Consider the following 11,818-nt stretch of genomic DNA (forward strand, 5'->3'; position numbering starts at 1 on the left):
TCATATTAGCCTTTTGATAAGTTGCAGACATTTTCTAAATCAAAGTTCTTTTCATAATAGGTACAAGGAAAATGAAAATAGAGATATAAGAGTTTGTATTATGATTAGAAGGGTCCATTGAAATGAAATTTTAACAGCAGTAAGAAAAGAATGGATAAAAACACACGTGTGTGTATGTATATCTTATATATTTTATTTCATATAATAACAAAATTCTTGAAGACAAAGCCTGTAATTTTAAGGTTATAATTTTAGAAAATGCTACTTTTTCTTTTTAAGTGGCCTTTTACCCAACTTTAGCCAACAGTGTCAGTGTCCAATCAGATATCTTTATTCTTATGACTCTGTGTGCCTTGGCCCAGCTTCCAGATGCCAGCATCTCCTTGTCTTCACCTGAAGGCTTTCTTTGGTCTGTGAAGTCCGCAGAGAATTAACGTTCCTCAGAAACAGCCTTTAACAAAAGATTAGTGGGAATTAATATATGCATTCTTCAGCTCTCTTGCCCTGTCAATGGAATACTTTTGGATGCAGATTAACTCTGCCATCCAAGAGTTCTTTAGTGGTATAAAGCTCCTGTTACCCTCAATTGCAAAGTACTTGATAGCAAACTTTTAAAATGACCTTTTCCCCCAATGTCTCATTTTCCCACTTCCTTACTATTTATGTTTTAAATTAACTTCAAAATAAACTAGTTGCACTGGAATTGCTGCCTCAGATTTTGTCTTAGGGATAATTTATTTAAAAAAAAATTGATACCATTAAAAGCTACAGGAAATTGATCCTCAGAATGAGACTCAAGAATTAGGCCATTTGCCCATGGTTGTCAATAAGCACGCCTTTGCTGATGTTAAGAGGAGGCTGTGAGATCACTGGCATGCTTAACCAGCACAGCTACTAAAAACACAAGGAAGATGAATTGGGAGGTGATCGACTGGGTTATGAAATATCTCTAACATTGACCCTTGGAAACAGTGGCATTTCCAAGGACTGTGGCGTAATTTGGTGGCAGTTAAGAGAAATAAATGCACTAGAAAAAAAAAAATTACAAACTCCATCTACATATCACCTTAGGGCACAAGGTGAAAAACAGAAGTTTCCCTGGCAATATTTAAAGAGAACTTTATCTTCTAAGTTAAAGGGTGGATAGTGCTGAAGAAACCATCCCAGGGTTTGTTTGTGAAAGTAAAGTAACAGAATTAAAAAGAGAAGCCTGAATTGAGAAGGGCAGAAATTCTTCTATAAGGAAATAGAAGTCCACATCCTGAGCAGATACTGGGACATTGAGTGGGTCTGAGTTGAGACATCAGGGTGAATATGCTTGAGGATCTTGAACCCCCAGATTTCCAAAACTTTCTGATAGAGAAGTGATCCAATACCATTTGCTAGAAAATAGCAACTTTCCTTGCATGGAGATCTTATAAAGGCCCCAAGGAATGATGTTTTCCTTTCTAACACCTACACCCAACTTCACTCATTGCTTCTACACAAATAACTAGTTTGAAGTCACAGCAAAGATCAAGAGAGAAGTATTATAACAGGATCAAGAGGGAAGGAAGTACTATAACAGCTTCAGACAGAAAGGGGTCTTTCACCAAAGACTGTCAGACCTAGCTAATAATATGTTGTCAATAGAGCTTTAGGTTTCAAGTTGTAACAGAGAGTGGACCTAAATAAAACAAAGCAGAGAGAGCACATTGATTCGTGGGCTCTCTCTTACACTTTATCTTTAAAGGCCTGGTGAAGACACCTGAAACTGACCCTAATATGCAACAGAAATCGGTCATCGAAGCTTGAAAAATTAAGGGACTGATGCTTTAACTGTCTTGGAAGAGTACTGTGGGAGGAACTGAAAGGGTTCAGGGTGTAGTGTCTTAGTCATTTTGGACTGATAATACAAAATACCATAAATTGGGTTGTTTATAAGCAAAATAAATTTATTTTCCATGGTTCTGGAAGCTAGAAGTTTGAGGTCAGGGTGCCAGCACTGTCAAGTGCTAGTGAGAACCCTCTTCCAGGTTGTGACTTGTGAATACTTACATGGCTTAGAACAGAAAAATGAAGAAAGCTCTTTCATAACTTTTACAAAAACACTAATCCCATTCATGAGGGCTCTGACCTCATGACCTTATTTAACCCTAATCACCTACCTTTACATTAGGGGTAAGATTTCAAGATATGCATTTGGAGAGGGCACAGACATTCAGTCTATAACAGGTAAGAATTGCATAATAAATTTATTAAGTAAAATATGGAACTTACTAGATGATTATATTGCTTGGAACGGCCCTTAGAACAATCTGTTTACTAAAACAATAAGGAGTATGTAGGATGGAGGACACTGGTTCCACTGAGAAATTCAGTGGTGTTTCTCCTTTATTGGCCAGGCTAGAAAATAAAAGATATTACTGTGGAACTGTTTTTCCCAGTGTTTAAGGTGATGCTTGACATAGCGGCTCCACTGAACCATCAAGGACAATGTTGGCATAACTGTCAAATGAGTAAACAAGGCCAGAATGGCAAAGGAACCCATGGCCCGACATAGTCTGTGGTGATGGTGAATGGATCATGGCAAATCTAGAAGCAAGGTAAATAGACAAACAAGACATTTCTTGATTTATGGACCCTAACAAACCTGTGGACTGAGACTAATGTCTACCAGCACAATGAAAAAATATATGATTCTTCAACCAATTTTCAGACCTGTAATAATTCTCAGATTCAGAACCTATGAATGAGAAGAGGAGACTGTTCTTTTTAAGCCTTGCCACAGAAAGCACATTATGCACAGTAGTAATTTCTCCATTCGTTCCTGCAGCTTTTTACTAGGGAAAGTACACTACAGAGAAGAAACTATCTTGACTATTGGATATGGGATCCTGACAATTACATCATGGTTCTGGTTAGAGGGGGTGGATATGAAAGCCAACTAATAAATGGAATTGTAGCCAGATTCATATCAGATTGTCTACTGAGTCTTCAGAACTCATCCCATGAGATGTAATCTTGAGCTTTGACTGATGATTAAAATAAATACACTTAGTATCTGGAAAAGTCCTTACTCATATTAGTTTCTGTACCTGTGAAATGAGAGTCATAATGACAGGGAAAGGCAAATAAAAGACCCTGAAACTGGAACTCTCTCCAATTCTATCCCTCGCCAAGGCAATAAATCAGAATCAATACTTAATCCTAAATGCAATAGTAGAGATTAACAGCCACTCAAAGACTTACAGTGCTCACAGGTGGTGATCTCCATCACATCCCTGTTTAATTCACTGGCCTGGTCCCTAGTGATATCAGACAGATGATGTCAGATACCAGTGAACAACTGTAAATTGAACAAAGTGGTAGCCCACATAGCAACTACTGGTGAGATGTGCTCTCTTGGCTGGATCAACACTTACTATGTACTATTGATTGGGTAAATGTATTCCTTCTACCTTTTATCAGGAGAGAGAATCGAAAGCAGTTTCCATTCACTTGGAACAGATAGCACTGTACATTTATGTTCTTAGCTTCACAAAGAATAAACACAAGGGACCTGGATGAGCTAAAGAGCTGGAGGGGGCGGCAGGAAAGAGAGATGATGAATATTCACCACTGTAACAGAAGGTATAGCTTGTGTCACTATTCTTTCTGATATAAGGATTGTTTGTTTAAAGGGACTGACCAACTTTTTAAAGAATAGGTGACAGGGTAGAGAAAACGTATAGTGGGGAATGCATGTTTGGAATAGAGCAAGTAGGTGGAGGAGAGGGAAATAAGTCTGAAGTGCATGTTTTGCTGTTTTCAACTCACTTTTAAATTCCTAGCAAGATTAAAGAATTTTGTTAGCTCCTCTGATAAAGGTTTGCTTAAAACAAACTTAGTTTTTACTTCTTTTCCTTCCCTGTCTCACTTCTCAACTTCACTACTAGTGTTTCCTGGGATACCTCTGAAATCAACTACTTCCATCTGAATCCTTGTCTTGAGTTCTGCTTCTGATAGAATCAAAACTAAGGTATCAAGAATCAGTAAAGAAGAGTAAGGAACTGAAAATAGAGAAATGTGCCCTATGATTCTTAAAACCTCATACTGAGAAAAACCATCAGCCGTGTGCTCCCATAACTGCCTTCAAGATGAGGCAATTATTACCCTCTGTTACAGTTGTCTGTTTTCTAGCTTGAATTTCTAGTTATATCAAGCCCTTGGGATATCTCTTACGCTTTCTATAAATATTAATTGAGTAAATGATCAAAAATCTCTGAAAAATTTTTGAAAAGCTATAAAGCTTCAGTAAAATATGAAGAATCAAAAGAGATGAGTGAGAATGTAGAAAGGTGACCTCTTCAAACTTATTGAATAATTAGTGGAGTTATTGATACATCTAAATGGCTCCCATGTTTTATGAAATTGTGTGTATTTTATTGCCACATATCCCTCCCCTTTTCATCTCTCATATATTTGGATTCCCATGTTATGTTACTGAATTATAGATAAATTTAATCTTCTTTCTTTCAGGACTTTAAAACATTTCTAAAGCAGTTTAATGATAAAGAACAAAACATTATGAAATAGCTAAGCTTGTAAAATAATTCAGGAAAATATTTTAATTACTCCTCTGTACTTGGAGGCAAGTTTCCATCCCAGCCCAGTGAATTGCTTGCTCTGTACCCTTATTCTGGTCTTCCTGTTGGTCAACTTCTCTTCTCTAGGGCTACTAAGGGGACTGAGTGAGATCGTGGAGGACCCCAATACACTGGCTGCTCTGTTACAGATGACAACCAAGTTTGACTTTTTTTCTCCTTCCATTTTATAATACTAAATATTTGTGATAAATTCACAAGATTTTAGTCTAAATATTAAATAGTAGTTCCTAATTTTTAAGAGAGAATTTATTTATACCACCACATCAAAAATAATAGTAGAGCTTTGGTTTAAATATGAATTGACATGGTAAAAAGATAGCTAAGTTTTGGCCTACGAATATTGCTAAGCTAATATATGAATATGAACTCACTTTCCTGTGTACATCACGAAACAGTATCTTTTTTTTTTTTTTTTGTCTTCTCACTCATCTTATGTAATCTTAAAACCATTACCCTTCACATCTCATATGCTAGCCCTGTGCTTTGGCACAAGGCCATAAAGTATAAAAAAAGGAATACATTTGATGATAAGTGTCCTGATGGTGATGTTTCATTCTGTGTAACCATAGAGAACTGAATACTGTAGAAAAACATCTTTTGCTGCAGTTATTTCAATTGAATAAGCACAATTTTAACATGAATCTATTAAAAAAAACACTTTGGTTTTGGGAAACTGAGTATTAGAAATATGATGAGCATATTGGAGTAAGTTCAAAACTGAACATCAGGAGTAATTAAGGGAATGGAGAGATTGATTTATGAGAAAAGATTAAAAGAGCTCAATCTGTTTAGCTTGGCTAACAGACAACTAAGTAGGGGATATGGTAATTGTTTACAAGTACTTACAGGATGTAAATATCAAGGCTGCAGCAGAAATGTTCAGGCTGAAATCAGAAAGCCTGTATCACTCCAAGTTAATAAAGAGAAAATTTAGTTTGACTGCCATCCAAAATTTGGTGGTAGTTAAAGCCTTTCAGCAAGAATTGTCTCTTAGGAAAAATGAAAAAACAAACTGGGATATTTAAATGTGAGATAGCCTTTGTGATTCTGTAACTGCTGCATATTTATCATCAGCAATATTTGAGATATATTGAACATGCATCATTGTGTACATGAAGATGGTTTTCTATGCTATTCACGTGAACTACAGTAACTTAGAAAAATATTTTATAAAGATAAAATTCTAACAAATAGAAATGAACAGAATACATGTAGAGACACATCATTATTATTTAAAAAAAACATTTTCTTCTTTTGTTTTAAAAAACTTTCTTTAGCCCAGATAAATTATGATTTAGTATAGTAATGGAAACGTCTTGCAAATTCATATGCATCAATTAAAATATGTTTGTTATCATGTTTAGTCACAAAACATATAATTCATATACATATTCATATAAGATTATTAGTGTTATTAATGTACTAATGTATTTTTAAAATGAATAGAAATAAGAAATGAATAGCAATTTATTATGCTTATTTAAAGATAGCTTTATAAAAAAAAATTGAGTCATATGCTATTGAAATATCTCACAAAATATACATTGTGACTATATGATTTGAATATCAAAATAATCATAATTATTTAAACAAAAATAATTTAATAAATAATAATCCTACAACATTACTAGAGATCATGTATTTTTTACATATATACATAAGATATATATTATATCTATTATCTCTCTTTCAATTCCCCCCAATCCCAAGTAGAAAATGTAATTTTATATTTTTCTATATTTCTCTATAAAACAAAGACAGTGGCCCAACTATTTTTTTCTCATAGTCCCTACTCTGTTAGGTTTTGTAAACAATAACTAAATTGAAAGCCATCTTTTCCATTCTTTATATATATTTTTTATTATTTACAAAAATTAGAATTAAGTATGTGTTCAAGTTGAGGGAACCTCTGAGGTGAAACACAAATTCCATTTTTTGGTAGAGATTGGCATTTAAATGAATTTTTTTAAGTAATATATAAGCTGTTTTTATAACAGTGTTTATTTATAATGTATTCTTTAATAATTTACCCTTGATTCTATCTGGAAGGTATAATTTGAACTAAATAATCTATTGCACATATATTCATTGCCTAAGATTTCTTCTGCCTCTGAATCCATATATGTGCTGCTTATCTATTAGCTTCTCAGGAAAATCAGAGCAATTAAAGTACACACACACACATACACACACACATACGGTAGTCTGAATCCTGGCTACCCTTGAGATTATTTTTTCCCTAATTGAATATGTATTACTTTTCAAAACAGACACAGAGAGTGGGAGTATATTTGTGCATATAATTTGTAAAATAATTTAAAGTAAATAAAGTGGTTTGTGTAATGCACAAAAACATTCCTTTAGGAAAACTGTGTATAAATAAAAAGAATCATTGCAATTTTATATAAAACAAATTATAATTTAGATCTCGAGTTATTATATTACCATAAAAAATATATTATTGTTCTTTTAAGTACTCATGATGTTTATAGTAAACATGTATATATTTAACAAATTATAAAGTTACACATTGTCTTCTTGCAGATCAACATGTAAATTGAACAGCAGAATGCAAAAAGAATATATATAATGCCAAAATGAAAACTTATGAATACATTTGTCATATGCCAGATTATATTAGAATAGAAAAGGAAAAAGACCTAGCAGAATTTGTAAATGTAAATGAAGACCTGTAAAAATTCATTCTTTTCGTAAGCTATAGACATTTAACTAATCTGAATGCATTAAAAAGGGTATTTAACATATTCATAATATTACCCGGCCATCTGATCTCACTACTTACATGTCCCTGGGCACCTTTTCCAATAATATTATACAAAATCGTCTCTCTACAATTAAGAATGTATTTTTGAAGTATCATCATTTCTCTATTCAGGTTAATACTGCCATAATGCCCAATCAAGTCCTTGATTTATGTTAGATGATGTAGCCAACATCACGCTTTCTCAAATATTCTGGAATCCTTATGGATTAATTTATCTTCGTGGGCAGAAAAAAAAGAAAAGAAAACAAAAACCATCATTTCTACTACAAAGGATAAAGATTATAACTAAATCCTAGCAAAATTGTTGTTGGAGTAAGATTAGATTACCAACTAATTTCTATCAATTGCTCTAAAGATTCTGAAAACATTGAATAAAAAATGAAAATATCCATTCCTAGAACAGAGTTAATCCCTGAGTATTGAACAAAAGTTAATATTATTACATTGAAGGCAAATATCCTAAGACTATACATGAATTTACACCATTGCTGGATTATGATGAAAGATGCAGGATTGTCTAAAAGTCATTCTGGGTTGCCTGGACCATAGACCAACAGAAACTGGGGCTTCTACCTTCTCCCAGCATGAGAACAAGCACCCAAAGCCAACTTCTTACAGGATAGTGATTTCAATCCTTTGCCAAGGCTATTCCCATGAACTTATGTTTTCAGGTGTTGGAAGCCAGCTTTCTGAGTTAATACATGCAATCAGCTGCCATACAAACCTAGAGAGCTAACTGGTCAAATAGTTCTTTCAAATTCTGACTGGTAATTTGCTTCCATGCTCACCTTCTAAGCACAAAAAGCAATAGAAATGACATATCTAGCAATGTGTCATGGTCTAGATATTCCATACTATAAATAAAATGAGAAATGGAGGGTGACTTATGCATTCTATTCTCTTGACCTTATTTATTTAAGTTTTCATAAAGAAACTTGTTTCTGAAGCTATACCATGTGATACTGCAGAATTTGTTCCATGTATTTTCCTAATGACCCCAAGATTTGTAATGACAAAAATGAAGACCTCAAAGGTATGCATGTAAGGGATGTGACTGGGAAAGCCAATTAGAATTATAATCACTGAGCAAAACTATTGGGACACAGAAAAATTATATAGAATTTTAGTTCAATAATATAGAAAACATGAAAATAAATCAGAGGAAAGTAAAAAACAAATAAATAAAAAGGAATATACGCTTGTGTTTTACACTATTCCACAAGATCTAGCCAACACTAAATCAGAAAGGGAGACAGCTGTGAAAAGGACATCAGAACTAAAATTAGAATTCTTTGGTCATTCTTACACCACCACATGTGTGTGATATTGGACATGTTATTTCAACCTTCTAAACCTCCTATCCTACTGAGCCTTTTTGAGATTTGAGCTAATGCGTTCAAAACAGATTTGTAAACCAAAGTTTTATACATCTGTAAAGTATTATAACACACTTCTGAATTATTTCAACCTGCCAAGATGACAGTGTATCTTCCTACTTTACTTTCCTTCAAGAATTAATTTATCTTTTTTCAACAAGATCCAAGAAAGGAAGATTAAAACAGATAGAACAAGTAAAGAAAGAATAATATTAAAAATAGAAAATACACATCTATAGAAAAAAAAAAAACAGATAAAACACTTAGGATTATTGCTTCTGTTGTTGGGGGGTGAGAGTAAGGTCAAAGATTTTAAAATCTTGTCCAAGGCTTCCTCAGGGGCTGATAGTCCAGCCAGACTCTCACATCTGGTTAAGCTCAGTGGCTCTCACTGCTGTGGTACATTGACAAGTTTTCAAACCTACCAAATAAAAATGAATCCTTTTGAGTTAAGTCTGGATAATAGCATGTGGATTATCCCTTTGCTGATTATATTTTATTGACATAAACAGTGTCATAGTTTACACTAGCCCAACAACAGCTAGCAAGGGGAAGAAATAACTTTTAAGTTTATTAATTACTTCCTTTTCTCAGAGGTGTGGAGTATCAAGTGCATGAAACCAGAATTCTAATTCAGATGGAATCACTTTATTAGTTTAAAAGAAAATGAGAATTCAAGAGCATAGAAAGTGCCATGTGAAATGGAGTTAACAAGAAAATGATACAAACTGGACATTCAGATCTTTAAAATAATATACAAATCAAGTGTTAGTAATTGCTAAATATTAATTAATGGGATATTTTCTTATACAAAGTAAATATGTCACTTGATCTAACAATTAAAACATAGAACTCTTATTATGTGGGATTCCAAAACCACATGGGTGGTCTTACCAAGTGTGTGTGAGAAAAATATATGCCTTCGGAATGAAAAGACTAACAAAGTAGTTTCTACTTGTCATGAGAAAATTAATAGTAGCAGCAGCAAATAATTATTCAGTAGAAAATATAAATAACAACGAGGCATAAACTGAATAAGTCACAGTCATCATCTACAAAGAGCATGCAATTTATTCTGGAGAAAAAATGGTGCTTTGGGGTGTGGTTTTTGCTATCCAGCATTCATCTGCTCTCTTTCTTGTTGATAGCCCTCCAGATTTCCAAACATTCACATTTTGAGCCAGGTGGTTTTCAGAGGGTTGGCACCATATACAGCTCAGGTTAGTCCCGATTAAAATCAAGTCAATCAGTAAGGCCCATCTTTTTAGCCAAGATAATTTGTTTTTGGAGTGGAATGCAGTCACAGTCAATGAAGTGCTTTGGGATACTTATTGGTGACTGAAAGTTCATCTTATTCTGTCTTCTACAGGAGCTCCTGAAGGAGACGCTCACTCTAACCCTGGATATTATGACGTGAGAACCTGAGATCAGGAATACTCATATTCATATAACTACTTTCAGAACAACCTGAAAATAACACTGAACCAGAGGGGCAAAAAAAGAGAGAGAGAAAAAGAAAACAAAAGGAGAGAGAGAGAGAACTGAAAAGAAATGGAATTTAAAACTAAATGATAAAATTAGAAGTTCTGAAACAAAACATATTTAACCAATTCTCTCCATGAACTATTCAATAAAAGAGAAAGTAAATTATTATTTTTTGTTTGTTTTTTAGTTTTTTTTCTCACCAGAATTGTAAAAATTTCTATATTGTCACTCAGGAATACACATATAATAATGGTTAGTTGACTGGGTTTATGAAATTGGGGACTGCTGCCAACTCTATCATTAATTTGCTGTAATGCTAAAAAATTATTTAAACTTTCTTGACATAGTTTTCTTTTCTGCCTCTATTTCTTTTTTTTTTTTCCTTCCTTTGGTATTCATTTTTTATGTGATTACAAAGAGCCAGAAACTAGGATTTCAAGTATAAAACTGAAAACATTTTCTGATTTTGAAGGACTTACAGAAGAGTAGAAGTGACATCTATATGAACAATTTAGTAGAGCAATATTATCAGTACTATAAAGTCTTCAGTCTTGTAAAGTGCTCTGGGAGCTCAGAGAAATCATTACATTATTCTATCTGTAGAAGTCAGAGAATCTCTAGTATACTGTGATAATTACAATTGTTCTACTTTCTTTCTTCTTCTTGTAGAATGTCCGGCCCTTGTCTCATTTAGTTGAGGTGGCGTTGACCATATTTCCTACCGCCCTACCCATGGTGGGCATGTAATCCAGGCCCAGCGGTCATCAATTCCTTCATCTTATTCAAACATTTGTCGAAGAATGTGCACATAGTCATCAGAACCTAAACTGTAACATAGTGTAATGGTGTAAGGAAAGAGTCAAATGATTTTGTTATATACATGTATATATAATGTATAAAGAAAACTGATGTTTAGAATTGTTTGTGAAAATTTAACACAAATCAAGAAAAAAGACATATTAAAAGACTATTTAAAAGGAAAGGAGAAAGAAGAGAACAGCAGAAAAGACAAACTTCTAATCATATCACATGAACACTTTGATAAAATTATGCCTTCGATTATCTTTTACTAACAAGTTTCATGATCCAATATGATGCCTGTATAAGTAGGAGTTTTGCCAGTAGGCCATAAAAAAATGTAAGAAATAAAGGCAGGTTCAAAAATGAAACGATGTTTAAGCAATTAGTCATAAACTATTAATGAGGATTCCTGTTTGTTCTGGCAATATGATAAAATATGTCAATTCAAATAGTTATGAGTCTAACATAAGAAATACTGATTGAAAATAAGAAACACACTAAAGGAAAAAAGGGAAACCTAAAGTGCCAGAAAAGTAAAAGTATCTTAGACTGTAAAACAGAGTGGTTAGTGTATGAGTTTATAATGGGGTTGCCACAGTGGTTTGCATGTGTGTGCATGTGTACACGCATGTGCATGTGTGTATGTGTTTGGTTAGTGATACGAGTAAGTCTTAACAATCTAAGGGCTTGGCTTTTAATAATAATAAATAGACAGAAATTAAGATTTAAAGTTGTATGAGATG

Source organism: Pteropus vampyrus, unplaced genomic scaffold (assembly GCF_000151845.1).
Source record: "Pteropus vampyrus isolate Shadow unplaced genomic scaffold, Pvam_2.0 Scaffold83, whole genome shotgun sequence".
Taxonomy (NCBI): Eukaryota; Metazoa; Chordata; class Mammalia; order Chiroptera; family Pteropodidae; genus Pteropus; species Pteropus vampyrus.